This window comes from Mesocricetus auratus, unplaced genomic scaffold, assembly GCF_017639785.1.
Source record: "Mesocricetus auratus isolate SY011 unplaced genomic scaffold, BCM_Maur_2.0 Super-Scaffold_100676, whole genome shotgun sequence".
Taxonomy (NCBI): Eukaryota; Metazoa; Chordata; class Mammalia; order Rodentia; family Cricetidae; genus Mesocricetus; species Mesocricetus auratus.
The window spans coordinates 78,636,688-78,660,631 of record NW_024429266.1 but is presented as its reverse complement, the minus strand read 5'-3'; the positions used below and the strand labels follow the sequence as shown (position 1 = coordinate 78,660,631).

The window sequence follows — 23,944 nt, the reverse complement described above, 5'->3', positions numbered from 1 at the left end:
GGTTTGTTCCTGTGGGTGGACCCACCATTCAGAAAAAAATGGTTTCCTTAGTCACCGTCAGCAGGTGGGAGGTTTCCTTGAGCACAGATTTGAATAGAGGTACCTGAAACCCTGGAAATGTTCTTCCTGTGAAGTTATGTGAATACATTGAGAGCAACTTTGTGTTTCTGAATTGTGTTTCATAGTTTTTAAAATCTCAACAAGAAAATTAGAAAAATGCATCAAAGGTAGGTCTACAGCTCAATGTTTATAGCTGATTAGCATTCTAATTCTGATATAAAGTTTTGTTAGAGGATAGGTTGGAATCTAAGGATAACCAAGTCTCGAGGAGTATGAACAATAAAGCTAAGAAGGATGACAGCTAAAGCCTGTTGCAGAAACTCAGAGTTCCCTTTCACAGTCCAAATATAAGCCAGAATGAGTTCTAGTCATGTAAGCTGCATGATCAGAGGGATTCTTCCAAGGAAACAACCTAGACAGACTTTAGAACTCTGCACATGGCCTCTGTCACGTACAACTGGCTTGAGATTCAATAGTAAACTCAGCTGTCACCCACAATAGTGGATAAAGGAGGCATCTTTGGATATGAAAAACAACAACAGCATCTCTATACACAGAAGCAGTGATGATAACCACACTCACTCACAAGTAAAACATCTCCAGCCTACTCTGTAGTCTCCACTAAATGCCATGCATTTAGGAAAGAAGCAAGAGACTAAGGTGAGAGCCTCATTTACCACTATTTAAGGAACCTAAGCAGGCATTTCTAATTAAATTTGTTTAAAAAACACATGAGAATTAGGTCTTAAGGCTGTCCCTAGTTGCTCTCCCATGCAGGGGCTTAGTGATGCTTTGATGTCACTTCTGGGGTGGATCCTCCATGACTCACAGCACAACACTGTCCCCACAGAAGTTTATAAGCATTTAGCTTTCCACAAGGTTTCAAAATAGTGTCTGACTAAGATGATCATTATGTGGTTCATTCAGTTTGGATGTGAGAGAGATTTAAGAAGGTAATTTTCCTATCTTCTCTACTCTTTATAGCGAAATGGTTTAAAGATAGTCTTGCAAATGAATTAAGGCAACAGTGTTCATTAGCCCATCTCATAACATTCCCCTCTATAACACTATATTGAGACTAAAACAGTTGTGATTCCAAGTTTAATATTCAATTTTATTGGGCATTAATCTCTTACGGCCTAATTTTTCCTCACTTGGACAAATTTGCCTAAAGTAATAATCTAAAACAGAATTTAACACAGCATTTTTATCATTCACTTCACTCACTCAGCTGAATCCCTAACTTGTATGGCTTCCTTTTGTACCATTTTCTACCTTTACTTGCTCCTTCTTTTTCCCAGGGGCTTGTAATTTTCCAGAGAACTACCTGCGGGATTAATCATTGCACTGGACCGCTCCAGATTCTTCCCTGAACTAAGAAAGCTTCAGGTAGCCTGAAACTGGGTGAGTTAGTTCATTCTTGTCATTTTGCCAGCCTGTCCTCCACCCTACTGACTGGCAATGGAAAGCCACACCACCCAGATTTACCCTGCCATCCTACAGACTGGAGTTTAATGAGGGGAATTTTTACCCCGAAATGTGACCAGATGTAGCAAAAAAAATGTCCAATCAACTGTTCACCCCTTTGCCCACAGAACATTCCTCACATGCAGGATGGCATCCCATTCCAGGATCTCCTATCACAAAACTGAGTTTTGTGTTACAACCACGACAGCCTACCACATACAGAAAGGACTTTAATCCAAATTCTTTTGGCTGAATTGCTCCCAAGGAACAGCTAATGTCACCAGAGTGACGTCATCCTCTATTATAAAAGGCTACCAGAAATAAATAGTACCCTTACCATAGAGATGTTTGATCATTTTATCCACTTCTGCATCTTTCCAATAAATAAAGAAAGCTTGCTTGGTAAAAATCAATGAGCTATTGGTTGCCTCCATGATACGTTAAGACTATTCTAACAGTAGAAAAAAAAAACGGAGTAATGAATATCCATTGAAATTTATTTTTGAATTAGCTGTTGCAGTAAACTTTCTGGCAGAGGTTTCTGTTAAGATGAAAACATTAACGCTTATGAATGTATTTCCTGTTTTCTCCTCTAATTGTGGTGATAATTGACTACAGTGATTCAAAATCTCTTTAAACCTATATACTTAGTCTTCTATCTCCATTGTAGAGACAAAGTTACAATGGCGAAAAGGTAAAATAAAGGCAAGTGACCCAAATGGCATACCAACTGGAAAATTCTCCTGGGATTACCAAGTCAACCTTAATTAAAAGTCTTCTTGGTATTGTTTTCTTCTCTACTATACAAAGAAATCTCTCCCACTCAAGTGTCTGCAACAGTTTATTTACAACCAACCAATCCCAAAGAGACATAAGTCCAAGAAGGAAATTCAGTCATGGGAAGAGAACTGGAATGTCATGTCGATTTTTCTCTCTTGCCAAACAATTATAACCCAAATTTCCATTGACCTTGTCAGTCTCCAAGTACATAGGGGACCACACAAATGATAATAGCCTAAAGTTTTCAATCAGTTATTTCCATTCACTTACCAAAGACTCCCTATGTTGGGTGTGATACCCCCTTCCCCCAAGGAAATTTCCCTTGCAGCTGAAACCACCTTAAGATATCTCCCATGTTTTTCATCACATTGCCAGGTTCTTCATCTGAACTCTTGGTCCTGAAAAGCAACATTTTCTCAATCAAGAATACTGTTTTCAGTTACCCCCTCAGATACCTACTGAATGGGCTCACCATCATCAATCGAGATCCCATGAAGAAATGAACAAAAATTTGCAGATTTTTCCTAATCTTATTATGGTTTATTGTCAAGCACCTAGGATGAATGTTTGCTGTACCTGCACCTTCCATCTGATATTCATTCTCACACTAGCTATGAGTGATATTTAAAAGCCTAATATAAATGTGTCAAATACCTGTTAAAGCAAAAAGACTCAAAATTAAATAACATGTTATGTCTGAACCCAAAGTAATCTCGTCTCCAAAATTAGGAAACAACTTTTGAAAAAACTGAGAGTGCATAATAAAATATTGAAAATTTAAGTCTATATGTAAAAGAAATGCTTGGCATAAAGAGATGCTAATTTTGAAGTCTTTGACATTTATATGGGACAGAAAGGACACAGAATCAAAAAAAGAAAAGTAAGTTGGCAAGAGACCTTGGAAAATTTCCACATTTGAAGGATGGACTAAATGAGGATTAGCTAAGGATTAATGAATTATGACTGGAAAGTAATTATTTCTAGGAGCTAAATTATAGGTGTGTGTGTTTGTGTTTGTGTGTGTGTGTGTGTGTGTGTGTGTGAGTGAGTGTTTTCTGTAGCAACAGTTGAGTCCAAAGCAAAAGTGTTAGGCTATGACCTATGAGGATGGAGTTATATAATACATTTTAGTGCTAACAAGTATGTATTTAAAATGGTGAACCATAAAGTTCCTATTAAAAGCAGCAAAATAAAGAGAAGAAACAAGTCTCTTCACTGTTTCCCAAAATTAGTATTTGTTTTCAGGACCATGAGCATTAGTCCATTTGCTTCCCATCTGCAAATTCTCGCAACTGCTTAGGATGGGTAACTCCTAAAAGAGGAGATAAGAAAACTTGACAGACAGTTAAGATTTTGGAAATGAGTACTGGAATATGTTCAATGTAAACATAAATCACATGAAAGCTAGTAGCAGGCTTGAGAAAAATACTAAGACATAAAACACAGTAGTGGCTATAGTTATGCCGAGCGGTAGGGTGTATAGCCTGGGGGCAGAGTGTTAACTAGCATGAATGTCCTGAGTCCAGGACCATTTATTTAAAAAGAAGAACTGTAGTTAGACTGAGAGTGTAAAATCTCTCTGGTAGGGCATTAGTAATATAAAAAGCACAATAATGAAAAGGAAGTTACGTGATTGAAATTCTTCTCTTAAGCTAAGGGAAACACTCCGCACATTACAAATATGCCAACACATTATAAAATATGCAACAGATGAAGCTGTTTGCATTTCATTTACTTAACAGCTTACTTGCTCTGAATTCCAGGCTTTGAAGTTTTTTTGTATAAAATGTTTTTACTATATTCTCTTGGTTTATCTGAGCTGTTTATTTGAATAAAATCTTGTAGGAGCTAGTTCCAAGGCTTAATTACATGTTGTACTGGGCTGGATTCATTTTATGTGATTGCATGTTTTGTCTATTTTTATATCTTGGTACATTTTTGTCACTGTTTTGAGGGCAAGACACAAATGAATTCAACCAGTGTACTTATCTTGTTTCTGTGTAAATATTTGTCATATCTTCATACTCTATTTCTTCTAAACTCTTCTCACTGTAGTCTACTTATGAAACAGTCACTCAGCAATAAATAACAATGCGGAGTATCCTTCTCAGACATTTAAATGAATGCAATCCTCAAGATTTCTAATCTCCTTCTATCAGAAACCCAAATACTGAAGGCTATATTGACATTCATTTATTTGTGTCATGTTATTTCATCATGTTGTCACAGTGACAACCATAATGAATAACAATGAACAACAAATGAAAATACCCAAACAACTAAGTCAGTTTTATTGCCTACAAACTGTCCCCTCTCTTGGAAGTTAGTTCTTCTGACATTTATGAACACATTGAGTTTAATAAATAAAATTCAACTCCAGTTTCTTAAAAAGCAAAAGTTTGTTTTCTACTTTAGAATTTCAACTTCCCAAATAAATTTATCATTTTCTGAAGGAATCATTTTTGCAAATTCAGTGAGTGACAAAATTCAATGTGAACAATACACTTAGTTTATCATTTTGCTTCCCTTTTTCATATCCATTAAGAGTTTTATTCCAGCTTTCAGTGATAAGCATAGAGCTTCTATTCAGAATCTCCCATTTGAAGCTTGAATTTAACATCTTTCTTGCCTGAATTCAAAGTTTAAGAAACACCACAAATATGTGGGAGATGGGGAAAGGGATGCTTTAAGTTTGCATATAAATTATATTTATAATAAAAAAGTTAAGTTTTGCAAAAATCATTTAGGTAGCGCTGCTTCCCTTACCCTGGAGTTTGTTAAGGGAATTAATGGTTAGTGAAATGACTTGACTAAATGTACACGAATTATTAAGAAAGTACAATAAAAATTCTGTTCTTTGAAAGAACCAGTAATAACACAGAAGCAATGGTTTAAGAAATGATTTAAAATATTCCTACAGTAGGTGGAAAACAGAAGCAAACTGAATATTTAGAAGCAGAAGTAATGAAAATTAAAACAAAACTGAGGACTGGTGGAATGGCTCAGTCAATCAGTCAGAGACATAACACCCATTAGAAGTCCTAATGGTGTGGAAGTGGACACCGGGAGCATCTCTAAAGCTCTCTAGCTACTCAGTCTGTGTGAATCAGTGGTCTCTGGGTTAAGTGAGAAACTCTGTCTCAAAAATAAGATGAAGAGCAGTAAGAGACCATTCCCCACCCCACATACATACAAATACCACAAACAAATGAGTAAAATGTCACTGAAGAATAGTATAATAGAAACAACAGTAAGAAAAGTTAGTAAACTTATAGAAAAATCAACAGATATTTTCTAAATTAAACCAATGAGAAAACAATATCCCCTTTCTTTTTTTCAAATGACCAGTGCTTTCAAATACCTGTGAGACACCAATGAGAGATCTAATGTTTGTTATCACTGGACTTTCAGAAAAAGAAATAATGAGGGAAAATTACAACTGCCAGAAGAATACATTATTCCTATCTGATTATAATTTTTATTGCTGTGATGAATAAACACTATGACTAAAACCATTTTATTGAACAAAGGATTTATTCCACCTCACAGATTACCATACATCACTGAGGTAAGTCACAACAGGTACCTGGAGGCAGGAACTGAAGTAGAAGCCATGGAGGGATGCTGCTTCCTGGCTTGTTTCTCACGGCTTGCTTTCTTTATAACACCCATGCCCACCAGCCAAAGAGTGGCACCACCCACAGTTAGCTGAACCCTCCCACATCAATCATCAATCAAGGAAATCTCATACACTCTTCCCTGTAGGACAGTCTGCTGCCAGCATTTTCTCAATTGAGGGTGTCTCTTCCCAAATGGTTGCAGCTTGTGCCATGTTGACAGAAAACTGGCCAACACAAATGACCACTTGTCAACTTGACACCCAAACATATCACTGTTCAGCTAGAACCTTACCTTTTTTTATTTATTCCCAAGATGGCACATAAATATTAATATCACAATACAAATCATTCAAACTTACAAAGTTCCACAGTCTTTAAAATTTTAAACAATTAAAAGTTTAGCCTCTTTGAAATATGCAGGCTCTAAATTTATTTAAAATTTTAAAATTTTAAATTTCTAATGTCTCTCTAAAATTCAAAAGTCCATTAACTGTGGGGTCATGTAAAACAAAAAAAGTTTAATATTTTATTACTCTAAGAAGGAAGAATAAGGGCACAGCTACAATCAAATAAATTCAAACCAAAGTTCAACAGTAAAATTCTTTCTATGCTTGAAATCTGGGGACCCACTCTGGGCTCAAAGGAGCCTCGACCACTTCTCTGACTCTGCCCCTTGTAACACACAGCTTGCCTCCTAGGCTCAGGCCAGTTCAACTCTGCAGCTGCTGCTGTCCTTGACAGTTGACCCATGATACTGGAGTCTCCACTGAAACTGAGCTGCACCTCCACCATTAGCTTCCCCTGGCCTCTTGTCAACAAGTCTAATGTTGCCAAATTGTGCCAAGCCTCAACTTCTCCCCATGGACACTTCAATCCTTGCCTTCAAAACCAGTACTACCTTGTAAACTCTTGCATATTATCAAATTTGTCTTCCAAGATGAGGTTCAACCTTGGCTGCATCTGGAGCATAGCTTCTGTATGCTGCCTCTGAGGAAACACTTCCCAGATGACTTAATCATAGCTGATTCTTCAGCCCCAGCTGTACAGAACCACATATTCTTATTTCAAAACATCAAATTCCCTGATAAAATCTTTAAGTACCTCTCAAGCATCCCTCTGGAACTTCACAGACTAGCCTTCCATCATCTGCATTGCTCTTAAGAGTCGTGTCTTCCAAAATCCAATAGAACAGTCCACTGAACAATGGTCGCTGAATGGATTTTCCAGCCCAAAGATCAAATGCCACCACAATCATCCCAAAAAGCATACGTTCAAATATTTCGCAGCAAAAACCTATGCCAAGTGCCCAATTGTGTCTTAGTTGTGTTTTCTATGACTGTGATAAAGAACCCTCCAAAAGAAACTTGGAAATGAAAGAATTTATGTCACATCACAGATTACAGTCCATCACTGCGCGAAATCAGGGCAGGAAGTCAAGCATGGCAGAACTTCTGGAGCAGAAAAGGAAGCAGAGATCATGGAAGAATTTTGCTTGCCCGATTATTCCTCAAAACTTTCTCAGCCTACTTTCTTAAAGCATTGAAGACCACCACCCGAAAGGTGAAACTGCCCATCATGATCTGAGCCATCCCACATGAATTATCAATCAAGAAAATGCCCCCATGCTTGCCTACAGGCCCTTCTGGCAGGGACATTTTCTCAATTGCTTCTCAAAATGGGTCCAGTTTGTGTCAAGTTGACATAAAGCCACCAAGTACAATTCAACATCTAAAACAATCCTGTTTCAAAAACAGTGAAGAAAATATGAAAGAAAGAAAGCAGAACCCAAGCAGAGAGAAAGGGGAGACAGGTAAAAATGATGAGTGGTGGCAGTTAATCCTGAAACTCACAACTAGTGAAAGTGCAGAGCGTCTGTGGAATGCTCAGCTATAAGATGCCCATCTATATCACACCTACTCCCTCAAGATTCAGGAACATAATAGAAAAAGGGGCAGACAGCTTGTAAGAGCCAGAGGTAATGGATGGCCAGAGTGAACAGTGTCTCCTGGACATTACAGAACCGCTATACTCATGAGTTCACAGCAACTGTGGCTGCCTGCACAAGTTCAAGCCAGTCCACATTCCAGAACAGAGAATAAAGAGACTCCTGAGCCCCCAGTCCTATCTGAGTAACCATGGGCAGGAGATGGCTTCTAGGGGAGGAAAAAAAATCAGTGTCTTTTAAGGATACAACCTCTGGTAGGTCTACCATACTCTAGGGAATGGAACCACCGCTATGAGCACACAGGAACACAAATCAGACTAAGTGGGCTATTAAACAAACAAAACCAGGAAACAGAAAGTTGGGAAGGAGGCAAGAAGTAGATCTGGGAGTAGTTAGGGGGATGTTGGGCAGAGATAAAGTCTGGTGATTTGAATGAGAATTGCCGCTATAAACTCATATATTTAAAGTTTCCAGTTAGTTGAACTTTTTGGGAATGATTAGAAATTGTGGACTTCTTGAAGGAGGTGTGTCACTGAGAGTGAACTTTGAGATCTCTCTCTCCGTCCTCCTCCCTCCTTCCCTCCCTGCTTCCTTCCCTGTAACTTTTGGGTCAATGCCTGCCTGCCTACTGCCACTCTCCCCATCTTGATGATCACGGACTAACTTATCTCTGAAACTGTAAGGAAGCCCTGAATTAAAAGCTTCCTTTTATAAGTTGCCTTGGTCATAGTTTTCCATCACATCAATAGAACAGTAACTGAGACTTGATCAAAATATATTTTATGAATATGTGAAATTCTCAAAAAATTAATGAAAAATATTTTTAAGGCTGGAGAGAGCTCTTGCTGTTATTGCGGAGGACCTGAGTTGTGCTAACACCACTCAACATGGTAGGTCACAACTGTCTGTCACTCTGATTACAAGGCCATAATGTCCTCTGCTGGCCTCTGCAGCCAGCACCTGCATGGTGTACACACAAGCAAATCTCTCACACAAGCATACACACAAGCAAATCTCTCACACATTAAATGTATGTAAAGTCCCCCTGCATTTCTCTGAATTTTAATGTGATTACTAAGAAAACCCCAGCAGATTTTTATATAGCAAAATAATTCTAAAATTTAAATGAAATATAAGGGTGACCAAATGACTAAAATGATTTACAGGAATTAATGTTCAATTTCAAGATTTTCTGACTGAGAAAGACACATAAATCACTCAAAAATCACCCAACATTAGAAGCCAATTCACATCTAATTTGTTCTGAAATAGGAGCGAAGGCAACTTAGTGTATAAAATTTATCTGTTTACCAAATGTTCATGAACAATTAAATATGACCCCTTTGTAGTATGCACAAATTAAGTAAATAGAGACCATAAATCTATACCTGAAATATAAAACATAAATCATAAACATTTTGGAAGAATACATAGCAGAATGTTTCCATAATTTAAACCAGCAGATTTACATCAAAAACATGATCCATAAACAGAAAATCAATCCATTAAGCTTTATTAAAATTTCAAAGATTCCCCCTGTTAAAGACATTGATAAGAGAGTGAAAACTACATTCTTAGGCAATATCTTTTAAAAGACTGCAAATACAATTATCTGGACCCAACAATTAGAATTCTGTGACTATCAAGATATACTTCTGGCAATATTAAAATGTTGATACACGAAATTATTCATCTTAATGTTGTTTATAATTCCACAGTGTCACCTATAATAAGTGAAGAGGTGATTCTGTAGTTAGGAGAGGACTTCCTCCAGAGGACCTGAATTGATTCCTAGTACCCACATGGAAGCTCACAACTATCTGTAACTCCAACCCCAGGGGATCCAATGCCTTCTTCTGACCTTTGTGTGCACAAGAAATGAACACACACATGGTGCATGGGCATACATGCAGGCAAAACATCCATACACACAAAATGAAATTAAATATTTTAAAATCCATAGTGCCATAAATAACCTCAATGTATAGGAATCAGTTGGATAAACTGTGATAGGTCCACACAGTGGGTTATATGCAGCTCTAAATAATAAAGAAAGGAATTTTGGACTAAAAATGAGATATTTTCAGAATATAGCAGGGAAAATAAGACACTAATTGTCTATGATGTGCTGCCCTTCAGGTAAGTAAAATGGGAATATAAGAAAACACAAATACATCTATCTACTCAGTTGTCCAAAAGAGCACCCTAAAACCAGAAACACTGGTACTAAGTCATTTTTAATATGTAATGTGCCATATCAAATACATGTGTAAGTAACTATCCATATACTCCCATCTCTACATGAGATCTGGGTTTCTTACAATTACCCAATAAGGTTATAGGAAAGGCTGACACTAACTGTGATATTTGCTTGATTTAAATCAGAACTAGTATTACACTACCATTAAATGAGATTATTAAAATGATTCTTAATTATAAAGCCGAATATCAAATCAGATACAAGTGAGTGTGTGGCTAGTATATGTATGCAAAGATTTTATAAAAACACAATGCCCTTGAAAGCAACAATCTAGACTTGTGGGGGTTACTGTTGTCAACAGAATCTAGAATCAGTGGAAAGACAGACTTCTAGGCATACTTATGGAAGATGCTCTGTCTTTCTCATGATTTTTTCTTTTTTAATTTTATTTTTGAGATTTAATATAATTACAACATCTCTCCCTTGTCTTTCTGCCCTCCAAATCTTCCCATATACCCTTTCCTGCTTTCCTAAAAAAGCATGGCTCCTTCTTTCACTAATTGTTATTGCATGTATATGTATACACATACGTATTCCTAGATATAACTTGCTCAATCTGTCTGATGTTACTTGTATGTTTGTTTTCAGGAATGACCATTCAGGACTGAACAACCAATTGCTTGTGCTCTTCCCTGTGCAATTATTTTGATTGCACTGAGGTGTCAAGACCTTCCCAATGTCTGTGGTGCCATCCCTAGCTAGGCCCTGAGCAAACGTGGAGAAAGCTGAGCAGTGTGTACACTTGGCCTTCTCTACTTCCTGACTGGATGTGATGAGCAGCTGCTTCAAACTCCTGTGTCTTTACTTGCTCACCATGATGGATTAAACCGGGACCTGTGAGCCGCAGTGAACCTTCTCACCCTTAGGCTGCTATCCTATGTAAGTTCTATAACAACAACAGAGAAAGGGAGTAAAACAGGAGGTTATTGTTTGCTTTAGCAGAATCAGTGCGTCTGAGCTCTGAGGACCAAAGCTTTGCAGAGTCACTGAAACAGAGAAAGAGGGCTAAGAACAGGGACAGATCATCACAGACAGAAGGAGAAGGTCAATATGAAAAATAATCTGTGGAGAGATCAGGAAAAGTACAGGAGAGACAGACAGTGATAGATGTCACTGCAGCATGAGAAGTTTGTATTTCCGGGGAAACTGGACACCTGATGTAGCATCCCCAGCTAGAGTGCTGAGAAAATGCTTACCCTATGATGACCTCAACATTTCAGTGACTTCACAGTTAATTGGCTGTTTTCATTTCTAGAGAGATGAAGCATAGTTCTTCCTTAAGGAACTCAGGATATATCAAAGAAAACAGGCATCAAACTGACATCCATGCTGTAACCGTGGTTTCTGATAATCTACTCAATATTCACTGTCCATCTTTATTCAAAATGAAATTAATTTGGAGGATAACCATTAAGAAACATTTTCTGCCTCCTGTGCATACAGGAAGGAACATCTATCTAGAGACTGTCAGGAGTTATTCAAACAGAGGCTCCTGGACAAGGTTTCCAAAAAAACCTTTTCAAAAATAAATTGGTGACTCCTATGTTATATGCCCATTTTATGTTTCATTTTTTAATGTTTGGCGATGGTGATGACATGCCTGAATGCTGGAGTAGAGAGAAACCTCCTTGATTTCTGGAGAGAATTCCAACAGAAAGAACAAAAGAATCAGAGACATCTGTCCTGATAACTTTGAGCCACCTGATGAAAGACCAGCAATCACTCATTCATCTAACTGAACATCTACACAAAAGATTAAAGCTTATTTCTCAGGTGCATAATAGTTCTCAAATCATGCTTAATATGTTAAACGTGTATACAAAATATACACTATAAATTATTAAGTATAATAAAGAAAAACCCGCAGACTTCTAGAAAAAACATAATGAGATGGTAATCACTAATTTAGATTGTGTGGTTAAGGGAGGTTTTTCACAGGAAGTAAGAGCATCTAAAATCAAGTCTAAAATGTAAGAGTAAATCTCCAATGTGTGTAGGTGGTGATTGGAAGGAGAAGGGAGATTTCTAGAAAGAAGAACTAAAGGGAAGATATCCAGTGATATTGGATTGTTCAATGAGGCTCCAGCTATGAATTTATTTAAGGAAGTTGGACTTTACCCAAAATGGTCAGAGAAGCCAGTGGAAAAAATCTAACTACTCTGTAGAGTATATTATACATTGACAAGAGGAGAAAGAAAACAAAAATAATGGTTTCACAGTCTATCCCAGGGTGACAGAGCAGGGAGCATTGGTAAGATGCAGAAAAGTAAGACTAAACTTCAGAAACAATGTTTTAAACATTATTTCTTTAATTTTTGATATTATGATATAATTATTTTATTTTTCTTTAGCATTCCTCCCTCAAAATCCTCTCATGTACCTGCTTTGCTCTCTTTCAAATTATAAGGCCCCATTTTTACTAATTGTTGTTCCATTCATATATATATTCCTAATATATATATATTCCTAGATATAACCTACTAAATATTACCTTCAGGGTAAATGGATGAATTGGACTTCACAGGGGAAGGGAAGAATATGCAAGAATTTATTGTATTTTGGTTAACAGCTAAAAGAGTGTTCACAAGGCTAAGATGTGAAATTCTGTAGAGGATGCTGAGATCTGGGGGTCTGAGTCTGCGGTACTTGTCAGTTGCTCATGTTAGAATTGTATCCATGGCTGGGAACCAGTATAGAACTCCCCTAGGAACCTCAGAGGACAAAACCAGAGAATAGAGAAAGGCAGGGTCTGCGGTTACACTGAGCTTAGGAGAAAAGAGCTTTGGAAAATAACTGAGTAATTAGTGGTGGTACACAGAGACTGCTCAAGGTGGAAGGGCAATTCTGGGAGCAAAGAAACCGAGAAGCATCCATGGCCCTTGGCACTATCGGTAAGTGAGGACCATAACAGGGTACTTTGGATGCAATGTGGAAGGATAAAAACTGAATGAAAGGTGAAGATGTAAAGACAGTATTTCTCAGTTACTGTTTTGAAGGCTTTACCACAATGATGCATATGAAGATCCAAAGTTCCCTGGAAAAGGATATAGCCCAGTGGGTCATTGTGAAGTTTCTCACATAACTAACACTATAACACAATAAAATACTGATGGGTATGATTCATCCTGCAAAATGCTGAGATGGGGCCACCTAGATGATGGCTCACCAGACAAAGGCACTTGCCCGAGCAGACCTAAGGGCCCGCGTTCAATTCTTGGAACCAATGGTAAGGGAGAAAACAACTCTCAAGAGTTGTGTTCTCTCCTCCTCCACACTGGCACCCACAGGAGGTATAGAGTGGGAAGGGGAAAGGACGTGTGTGACATAGAAGTGGGGTGAGGGCTGATGGTGGATGGAAATGGAAAGGCACTGGGTGGAGGGAACAGAAGGATTTTACCACAGTGAAAGCATGTATGAAAACTACACAATGAAGCATATTACTTTCATGATAACTTAAAAATAAAAAGGGCTGGCTGGATCACTTAGCCATGTAAGCTGAATGACCTGTGCTAGAAGGAAAATCCTGACTCCTGAGAGTTGTCCTCTGATCCCACACAGGCAGTGGCATGTGCATACCCATACTCTCACATACAAACATTATACACACACAATGACAATGAATGAGAAAGATATTAAGTCTAAAATCTATACATAATTAAAATATACATATGCTACTCTGTAGCTTAGAAGAGACAGAAAAGAAAGGACACCAATCAGACAGCTTCCTTTTAGTAAGCAAATTTGTCTGTAACAGCCTCTAACAGAGTAATAGTTCTGCAGAAGACTGGAGATAACCTGTCTAGATGAGCTAGCCAAACTCCATCATTCCATGCACCTCTGAGTCAGTCTACCTCAAATATTTAGAAGCAAGGCTAGGAGTGACTGATAAAAATCATCTTGGCATACCAGGTCAACCAACACCCTTCAAAGTCCACATCCTGGGAGAAGTCATTTCTTTTCCCCTGAAAAGTGGCTAAGTTTCATTCTACAGACAGCCTTCCCTTAGCTCAAACACAAACCGTGCAATAGCATTGCAAGTTTCTGCTTTCATAACGTGGGACAGCCACTCAATTGCAATCAATCGCAGCGCAATTCTGCACTGTGACCTATTTAGTAGCACAGGTCCAACTTGTTCTTTTGTGTGTTCCACAGCTTGGAATGTGTGCCTAACTTGTGGAATTCTCAAAACATAACATGTGAAATGTGAGGTCTCAAAATGACCAAAATTAACCATTTGACTTAGTGAAATAATAACTGCATACTCAAAAATATTGATCTGTTGGAAAACTCTCTAAAACCCTCAAGCAGAGTGATGGGATTGAAACAGGAGGAAGAGCATGCTGCCTAGTGGACACGCTGCATTAAAAGTTATATCTCTGTATATAAGGTCATATGGGAATATAATCAACTCTTTAAATTTCAGACCAGTCAGCCTCCTTTAGGCCAAGTATATTACACACTTAAATTCTATCACATATAGCATGTGGCCAGGACTCATCATGATTATCTTAAAACAAATGTATTTTTACATCTTCTCACACATGGTAGATTATTTGCTTTTTTAATATTAAAATATTTAGACTGACTTAAACATAAAATAATTTTATGTTGAAAATTTTCGAATAACTAGTAATAACACAAGTTCAAGTCTTTTGTTCTCTCACAGCCATCTTAAACTTCTATTAAAACATAAATTCATAAATTTCTCAAATTCATTCTTCCTCTTCTAGTTTTCCTCATTTCAGGAAAGGGCATTTCTGTCCCAGTAGCTATTTGGGTGTAAAGTCTGAGTGGCCTCATTGAAAACAGAGCTCTTGCTGATTTGACTAAAAATATGGAAATGAGATCATCATAAAATACTCAAGTGGACCCTAAATCCACTTGAGAGAGAGAGAGAGAGACCTAATACACAGATGCAGAAGACTGAGCAGAAGCTGTAAGAGGAGTAAGAGGAAGCAAACCCATTCAGGATACCAGGATTCTCACCAGAGTCTTCAGGTGTGTTATAGTTCCTGATACTTTCATTCATTTCCACCTTGTTGCTCCAGAAGGCTAAGAGAACAAATGTATGAGTGTGGGGGTGGGGGTGGGGTGGGCTTTGTTGTTGCTATATGACATAGCACACACACACACACACACACACACACACACATATATGAGTGTAGCTGGATCCTTGCTATACATAATCTTTTACAACTTCCTATTAGCGCTTATGAATTTCTAAGAGTTTCTAGTTTTTAGTGTACACAACAGCTTATTAATCAGATTCAATAAAACTGGAAAACCTTGGCAAGTGAATTCTGAATTATCACACAAACACCAAAATTCAAGAGATGAGAGAAAAATGCACAATCTTATATCACAATCATAGTTCTTACTTAGGCCATTCTACGGACAGTTGGGTATTGTATATGAAACTAAAAACACGTGGTAAAGGGCATCACTCAGGGGAAGAACACTGGCATAGACTGTTCGAGGCCCTAGACTCAATCTCCAGCACCTCCAAAAAGAGCAAGAACAATGTTAGAGTTATCTTAATAAATGTGGTCATTCAAAACCTTTGTCTACTAGCATTCCTCCCTTCTACTTATTATTTGGGATATTTTCAGCATTATCATAGGAGAAGTTGGGCCTTACCCATATAATAGATAATCTGCCGATAATAACACATTCTGGGCAAAAACCTACTGACAGTCAAGTGACAAACCCTTACAAGGTTAGATGAGAAGTCTACAAAGAGATGTTAACAAAGACCAGGGAAATGGAGAGAATCAGCATAATACAATCAAGAAGCCCTTTCTGCCTGCTTCTTTTCTAATATAAGACAGAAAGGGGGTGGATCCAGTTGGAAGGGGATATGGGGAGGGCCTGGGAGGAGTAGAGAGAGGGTAAACTATAATCAGAATAGAGTATGTGAAAAAAATCTGTTTTCAATAAAAAGGGGGAAAAAAGAAGCAGTTCCTGCAAAGACTTGGACCTGAAGGGCAAATAGAAGCAGACTCAGAGTAAGTGCTTCAAAAGGTGTCCAGATATAGTGTGGGAGAGAAAAAAAACAGAAAAGAAACTCAGTAATAAAACACAATAAAGTAGGCACTTGAAAATGATTGTGAAAGAAAAATATGCATAGACCAGAGAAGCCTGAGTTCTCTTACACTCCTGGTCATGATTCTATCTGAAGGAAACCAGATGTTGTTTCCCTAACATAACTTTTATTTAGGCAAGAATCAGTAATGAGATAGGTTCAAGTGGGAAAATGGAGAACAATATATCTTAGAGTTTGCTAATAATAAGGGAAAGAATTGATTTGTGAGTGAATATGTACACAAATAATTGATTACAATGTTATTGAAAGCCATAGATTAGGTTACTTAATAGCCACTACCAAAGACCTGGTTCTATACTCAATGAGGATTTACTGAAATTTTGACAATCTTTAATTTTTTCTTAAAGGTTTAGAGATCTTATTGCCTTCCAGTGCCCAGCTCAGAGCCAGGGGACTGTACATGAGGGAACTCATCCTGGCATTCCAGGACATCCACAGTTTGATTATTTCATGGTATTTGTCCTGCCTCCACCTACAGGAGGCCAGTGTGGGCCTGTTTCTGGCCTGCTTTCTGGTGACCTGCTTGTATCCTCCTGTGTCCTAGGATTTGCACACAGGGGAACTGTCCCAGTGACCAGGCCATCCATAGTCTGCCAACAACACAGGATTAGTACAACCTCCACCCACTGGAAGAAGAGAGCCATCAGAATATTGGACCTGCTTGCACTCACCAGATGAAAACCTGTAATCTGTACCCAACAGGAGAGGCAGAGACACCACAGGCACCCATTGGAAGAATAGAGGGGAAGATGATAGTATAAGAACACATTAAACAACTGAAAGATCAATATGATGCCACCAGAGTCTAGGGATTCCACACCAGCAAGACCTGAACATCGCAACACAGATGAACAACTGTTTTCAACTTTATGATGATAATAGAGACCCTCAAAAAGGAAATGAGAAATCCCCTAAAGAAACAAAAAAATTCAAGAAATGGAGGAAAAGACAAACCAAAAATTGCAAGAAATAAACAAATCTCTTAAAGAAAACAAGGAAAGTCAAGAAAAAACAACCAAACTAGTAAAAGAAACAATTCAAAGAGTTCAAAGCTTGAAAGCTGAAATAGAGACAATAAAAAAACAGTCTGAGGAAATTCTGGAAATACAAAAGCTGGGTAAATGATCAGGGACTACAGATGTAAGCATAACTAACAGACTACACGAAATGGAAGAGAATCTCAGGCGTTGAAGATACACTAGGAGAAATAGATTCATTGACAAAAAAATCCTAAGTCCAACAAAACAGCCAGGAAATGAAACACAAAACATCCAGGAAATATTGAACACCATGAAAAGGCCAACCTAAGAATAATAGGTATAGAAGAAGGTGGAGAAACCCATCTCAAAGGTGCAGAAAGCATATTCAAGAAAATCATAGAAGAAAACTTTCCCAACCTAAAGAAAGACATGCCAATAAAAGTATAAGAAGCTTACAGAACACCAAGTACAATGGGCCACAAAAGTCCCTTCACCACATAATAATCAAAACGCCAAACATGCAGAATAAATAAAGAGTATTAAGAGCAGCAAAGGAAAAAGGCCAAGTAACATATAAAGGCAAACATAACAGAATTACCCCTGACTTTTCCATAGAAACTCTGAAAACCAGAAGGTTTAGATATTTGACCAAAACTAAGAAACCACGAATGTCAGCCCAGAAAAAAATTTCAATCACTATAGATGGAGAAAACAAGATATACCATTATAAATTTATTTAAACAATACATATCCACTAATCCAAACCTACAGAAAATTCTGGAAGGAAAACTCTAAACCAAGAAGTTAACTACACTCACAAAAGAATTGACAATACATAATTTGACCCATTTGACCAATAGCCAAAAGAAAAAATGGGGGAAAACCCCCACACAATATCACCACCACCAACAAATCCAAAACAAATAAGAATGAACAAGCAATGGTCATCAATATCCGTCAATATTAATGGTCTCAACTGGCCTATAAAACAGGCTAACAGAATGGATTCTAAGACAGAATCTATCCTTCTGCTGCATACAAGAAATGCACCTCAACTTCAAAGACAGAAGTTACCTGAGAGTTAAGGATTGGGAAAAGATTGTCCAATCAAATAGACCTAAGAAACAAGCTGTTGTAGCTATCCTAATATCTAACAAATTAGACTTCAAATTAAAATCAATAAAAACGCATGAGAAAGGTCATTTCATATTCAGCACAGGAAAAATATTCATCAAGGAAAGGTCTCAATTCTGAACATCTATGCTCCAAACACAAAAGCATCTACATTCATAAAAGAAAAATTACCAAAACTCAAATCACACATAGAACCTCACACACTTATTCTAAGAGAATTCTACACACCACTAGACAGGACCAGCAGCCAGAAACTTAGCAAATAAACAAGGGAAATAACAGAAGTTATGACCTAATTGGATTTAACAGACATATGTAGAACACTACTTCCAAAAACAAAAGACTATACCTTCTTCTCAATGCCACATGGAAACTTCTCCGAAATCAACCACATACTCAGTAAAATAGCAAACCTCAACAGGTACAAAAAGATTCAGATAACCACCTGAATCTTATCAGACCACCATGCTTTAAATTTAGAATTCAACAATACAAATTGCAGAAATCCTATAAACTCATGGAAATTTAACAATACACAATTGCACCATTCCTGGGTCAAGGAAGAAATAAAAAAGAAATTAAGGAAGTCAATGAGAATGAAGATACAACATACCAAACTTACGGGACACTTTGAAAGCAATGTTAAGAGGAAAGTCATAGCATTAAGTGTCCACATTAAGAAACTGGAGAATAGTCACACTAAAGAATTAACAGCACAACTGAAAGCTCTAGAAGAAAAAGAAACTCCTTATCCTGGAGAAGTAGAGGTCAGGAAATAATCAAATAATCAAATTGAAGGCTGTAATAAATAAAGTAGAAGCAAAGAAAACAATACAAAGAATCAATGTAACAAAGAGCTGGTTCCTTGAGAAAATCAACAAGATAGAAAAACCTTTATCCAAATTAACCAAAAGGCAGAGAGAGAACATGCAATTAAAAATCAGAAATGAAAAGGGGGTGAGAGGAGGACATTTAGTAGCAGGAAGATTCAGTTGGAGGACGAATAGAGGGGAACAAGAGAAGAGATTCTAAAATAAAGGGAGCCAATTTCGGTTTAAGTAGAAATTTGGCACTAGGGAACTAACAATCTAAGCAATAGTGGGGAGGCTACCTTAAATGTCCTTCCCCTATAATGAGATTGATGACTCCCTTATGTGCCATTCTAGTAGCTGGTGAAAGCAGAAGCAGACACTCACAACTAAACACTGAGCCAAACTTCTGGGATTCATTTGCAGAAAGGGAGGAGTGATGAGCAAAAGGGTCAAGACCAGGTTGGAGAAACCCACAGAATCAGCTGACCTGAACAAGGAGGAGCTCATGGACCCCATTCTGATATCTGAGAAATCAGCATAGGACAGTTCCAGACCCCCTGAATGTGGATGTCAGTTAGAAGGCCTGGGCAGTCTATGGAACTTTTTGATAGCGGATCAGTATTTGTCCCTAATGTAATATCAGACTTTGAATGCCAGCTCCACTAGATGGATACTCTCAGTCTATATACACCGGGGAGGGTCTAAGTCCTGCTCCAAATGATGTGACAGAATTTGAAGATTCCCTCATGGAAGGCCTCATCCTCCATAGGGAGAAAAAAGGAGGATGGACTAGGGGCTTGGTGGGGAGCATGGAAGGAGGGGAGGGAGAGGCAACTGGGATTGACATGTAAAACAAGGTTGTTTCTAACTAATTTCAAAAAGATAGGAAAAAATTAGAGATCTGTGCTATTTCATCACATGGATCCCAGAGACATGGTGGGTTCTTGGTCTCCTCTCCTCAATGTACTTCTCTGAGTTCTGTGAAGACACTAATAGAGACTTGGACTTTCTGTCAATAGAGACTGGAACTCTCATCATTTTTGTCCTTCTGGTGAGAGGGTGAGGTGCTAGAAGAGTGTGGGACAATTACACATAGTCACCAGGTCTACCATGAGCTTGTTCTTCAGGTTATAAAACTCAGAGGACCTGGGTGATGTGAGGAGTTGGTCTCTGAGCAGGCCCTGAGGACTCTTCCCATACCACTGACCCCACAGCATCTTTCTACCATCAGCTGTTTACTCTCCAGGGCCCAGACACTGATCAGAGAAAGGTTAAAGTCAGACATCACTGTTGTCTTCTTTCAGTTTCTGCACCCCATTAGATCCTGTGTATTACAAGGAAGCAGAGAGCATCCTTAGGAAAGATCCTTGTGGCATGTTGTTTCATTCTCCTTAGTAATTGATCCTATGGCTCATAGAGACACATAATTCAGACGGTCCTGTGTTGCCGCTAAGTTTTTGAGCTGTGACTTTGAAACAAACAGAAAATAAGCAAATGAAACATGGCTCTAACCTACCAAAACTGTTTACAAAATCAGATGTCAAAGACGTTTTGGACCAAGAACCAGATTTTGCTAGACACTACCCTAAAACCCTAAATGACATCCTGGAAGTCAAATATGGTCTAAAATGTTTGATGAAGGACATAGTCATTTCTACAACTTAACTTTCTTCCATGCTTTGATTTAGTAAATTAAGATATCTTTTGACCCTCCCAAGCTTTGGCACTATCACTATTGCCTTATGACTGGGATTCTCATTTGTCAACAGAGAATGGAAAAGTTGAGACTGTTCAAGCATTTCCCTGTGTGTTTATCATGAAACAGAGCTGCTACACAGTCTTTGATGTTACAGAAATAACAAAATCCCAGTTTTTTTTCTTTTAAACTGACTAGGCTTCTAAAGTCCATGATCAAACCCAAATATAGGACAGACATTTTGAAATAAGGCAGTGACATCCCTGTCAGTCCTGGATAATCAGTTAAAAGTTCAAATCATTAAGATCTCAAGATACAACACACATGAAGACGAGAGTTTCACGTCTCTATACCAATGCCTTTCATAATGAAAGGGAGATGTGGGTCACTATGTCACTCAGAAGAGTTTGTTTCAGTGTTTTAAAGGGCCTTTCAAAGGTGACTGAGTTGTACTCACAGGTACAGGGAAGTGTTTCACAGATCCTCTGTTGAGTCCTGCATGTGAACCTGCGAACTACCTACCTACAACTGGTAACAAGTCACCATGTGGCATACAGGAAAGTACAATCCAAACCAGCTTTTTCAAATGTTTCACACAGCCATGTAGTAGGACGTGTGTATGTGACCTCATACAGTAAAATTTAGGATTTGACACTGAAACAAGAAACAGCATACTGCAAAACATATTTCTGGTTTTCTCTTTGTATCCCAAAAGGTGTCCTCTTGTTACAGAACATGGAAGCAAAATCATCCTACTTTTAGACTTCAGAAGTTCATTCATGTGAAAACCTTAAATGTATCAATGTTCTACCAAATCCTAATACAATACAAGTAATGCAAAAACAACAGCTGTTTTGTAATTTTTATACAACAATGCCAAGAAAAATAATGTTATGTTTGTTTTCAGTATAATCTTGTTTCTCTCCATGAATATTTTGGATCTGCCATTGGCTGAGTACCAACTTAATATATGTGCACTATTGCTATTATTTTGACCTTTTGTTAAAGATAGCAACATTATGGTTAATGGCTTTATCAAGAGAAACTTTTCATTTCATTCACAGAGTGAAATGATTGCTGTAAACTGTTAAATATGTATTTCAGACAGTCTTAAAGTTCGAGGCTTCTTCATTGGGCACAGTTTCCCCTTCACTCATCTGACACAATGCATTTGCTAGTGAGTTTTGTTCAGTTCATCCCTGATCTCCACTGCTCACTGGTGCAGTAGGTTTCCTTAACTAGTATGAAGAAATTAAGATCAGTTTATTATCCTCCTTGAATGCCTTCTGCAATGCCCAGGGTTCTCTTAGTTTCATACAAGGAAATAATAGTTAAAAGCCAGGGAAGGCAGGATTAAACAACACAAGTCTTTCACTATTTCATAAAAATTTGAAAAATGAATTGAAAGCTCCTGTGGCCTGAATTAAATGCTCCTGAAAATCAAGAACTTTTAAAGCCCCTAACACCCCAGTTTATGGTATCACCAGTACCAAGAAACGAGTAAGAGAGCATATCATTCCCACCCCTAGTGGCGTGTGATCTGTAATTTAGTTTAGAAATTGAACAATTGCAGAGTTTCTGTAAAGAGCTTGGAGAACAAGAGGGCTTGCAGAGACTTCTGCACAAAAATTACAACAAGAGAATGGAAGTCAGATGGGCTGTCAGGGCTGGAGCAACATGCCCACCTGGTGCCCTCATCACTCCAGCCTCACTCTGGACTGCCCTGGTGGCTAGTGTCATCAGTGACCATCCCATATTCCCCCAGACTTCAACCTACTTTTATGTATGAATCTAGGTGCTTCTGGTTAATGTCCTCTTAGCACATCCAGGGGCAGCACATCCAACTTCAGACAGGAAAACACACTCCATTTTGTTCTCAGAGAATAAATTAGGACATCTGTGTTTCCTCAGAAACAAATTCAACCTAAAGCTACCTTTGCGCATCAAGCAGGAATAGCACTGTGATCTCAGGATGTGGAGCTCATTTCTTCCTGTCTCTGCCATCTGCTTGTCTTTAAATCACTCCAGACAAACTGAAGAATTCACACTTGCTTTTATTTTCAGAATTATTAAAGGGTTTTACAAGATTCATATCGAGGATTTAGTGTGTGACTTAAATATGAACATCTTCAGTAATGTATTAACACTGAAAAACCCCATCACACACATGTAATCTAAATCTTTGAAATATGTCTATGAATAAACAAGAGGTTTCTCGTTTAAATTTGTGTCTTATCACCACAGAGATTGGGGCCTCACTATACAATGAACACTTCTTTTTCACATGAACACCACTTTCACGTTGGTTTTTATCATGGATAAAAATCACAAGAGTAGGTGTGGAAGTTATAAACTGTGGAAGACAATTGTAGTTCAGAACTATTCCAAAGCTCAGCTCTGCCAGTTTTGGATCTACTGGAGAAATTAAGAACGCAAAAGCATTTTTTATGGTTTTAAATAAAAGTCCCCAAATTCACCATCCAAAGTGGCTGAATATTTAAAAATAAGCAATGTATTGAACAGGAACTATCTGACTCCTATCGGGCAAGAACTTTGAAGGAGCTTCTAGACCTGGGATTGGAATGTAACTTTATGATAGTAGGATTTTTAATCCATTGCTTTAGAAAAAGAGGAAGAAATGACCATTCATTCATTTGTTCATTTACAGATATTTATTCAGTAGTGCCAATGTCCAGACATTGGCATTTGGATAGTCACTGCATTTCTTGTGCAGGTTATCTTTTCTAAACTTCAAGAGCAGGCAGCAGTAGTAGGCTTTTTTTTATTCCAAAGTGAAGAATAGAAGGGCTTCTTATATGTAGGGTGTGTTGATCAATGTGGTAGATGTCGCCATCCACTGTCACTCTTAGTCTGAAGATAACTCTACCACAACCACATATAGAGTCTAGAAATTGAAGTAGGGGAGCTTAAAACACCCTCAGAAGAGTGAGGGGGGCAATTTTCATCAGGCAATGGGATGTGTGACTGCCAGGTCTTAGATATCCAGCTGTCACTTGAGGAGTAGATGAATGGTCAGAACACAGATTCTTGAGCACCAGCCACTCATACTTAGAAGCCTAAAATAAA

The 23,944-nt window shown here is 38.0% G+C and overlaps 1 protein-coding gene across 2 annotated transcripts in view; it reads right to left on the bottom strand.

Annotated features, from left to right (window-relative positions):
• The window catches only part of Serpinb7 (serpin family B member 7), a 49,802-nt gene that overhangs the window by 25,718 nt on the left and 140 nt on the right, over positions 1 to 23,944 (bottom strand). The window lies entirely within an intron of this gene.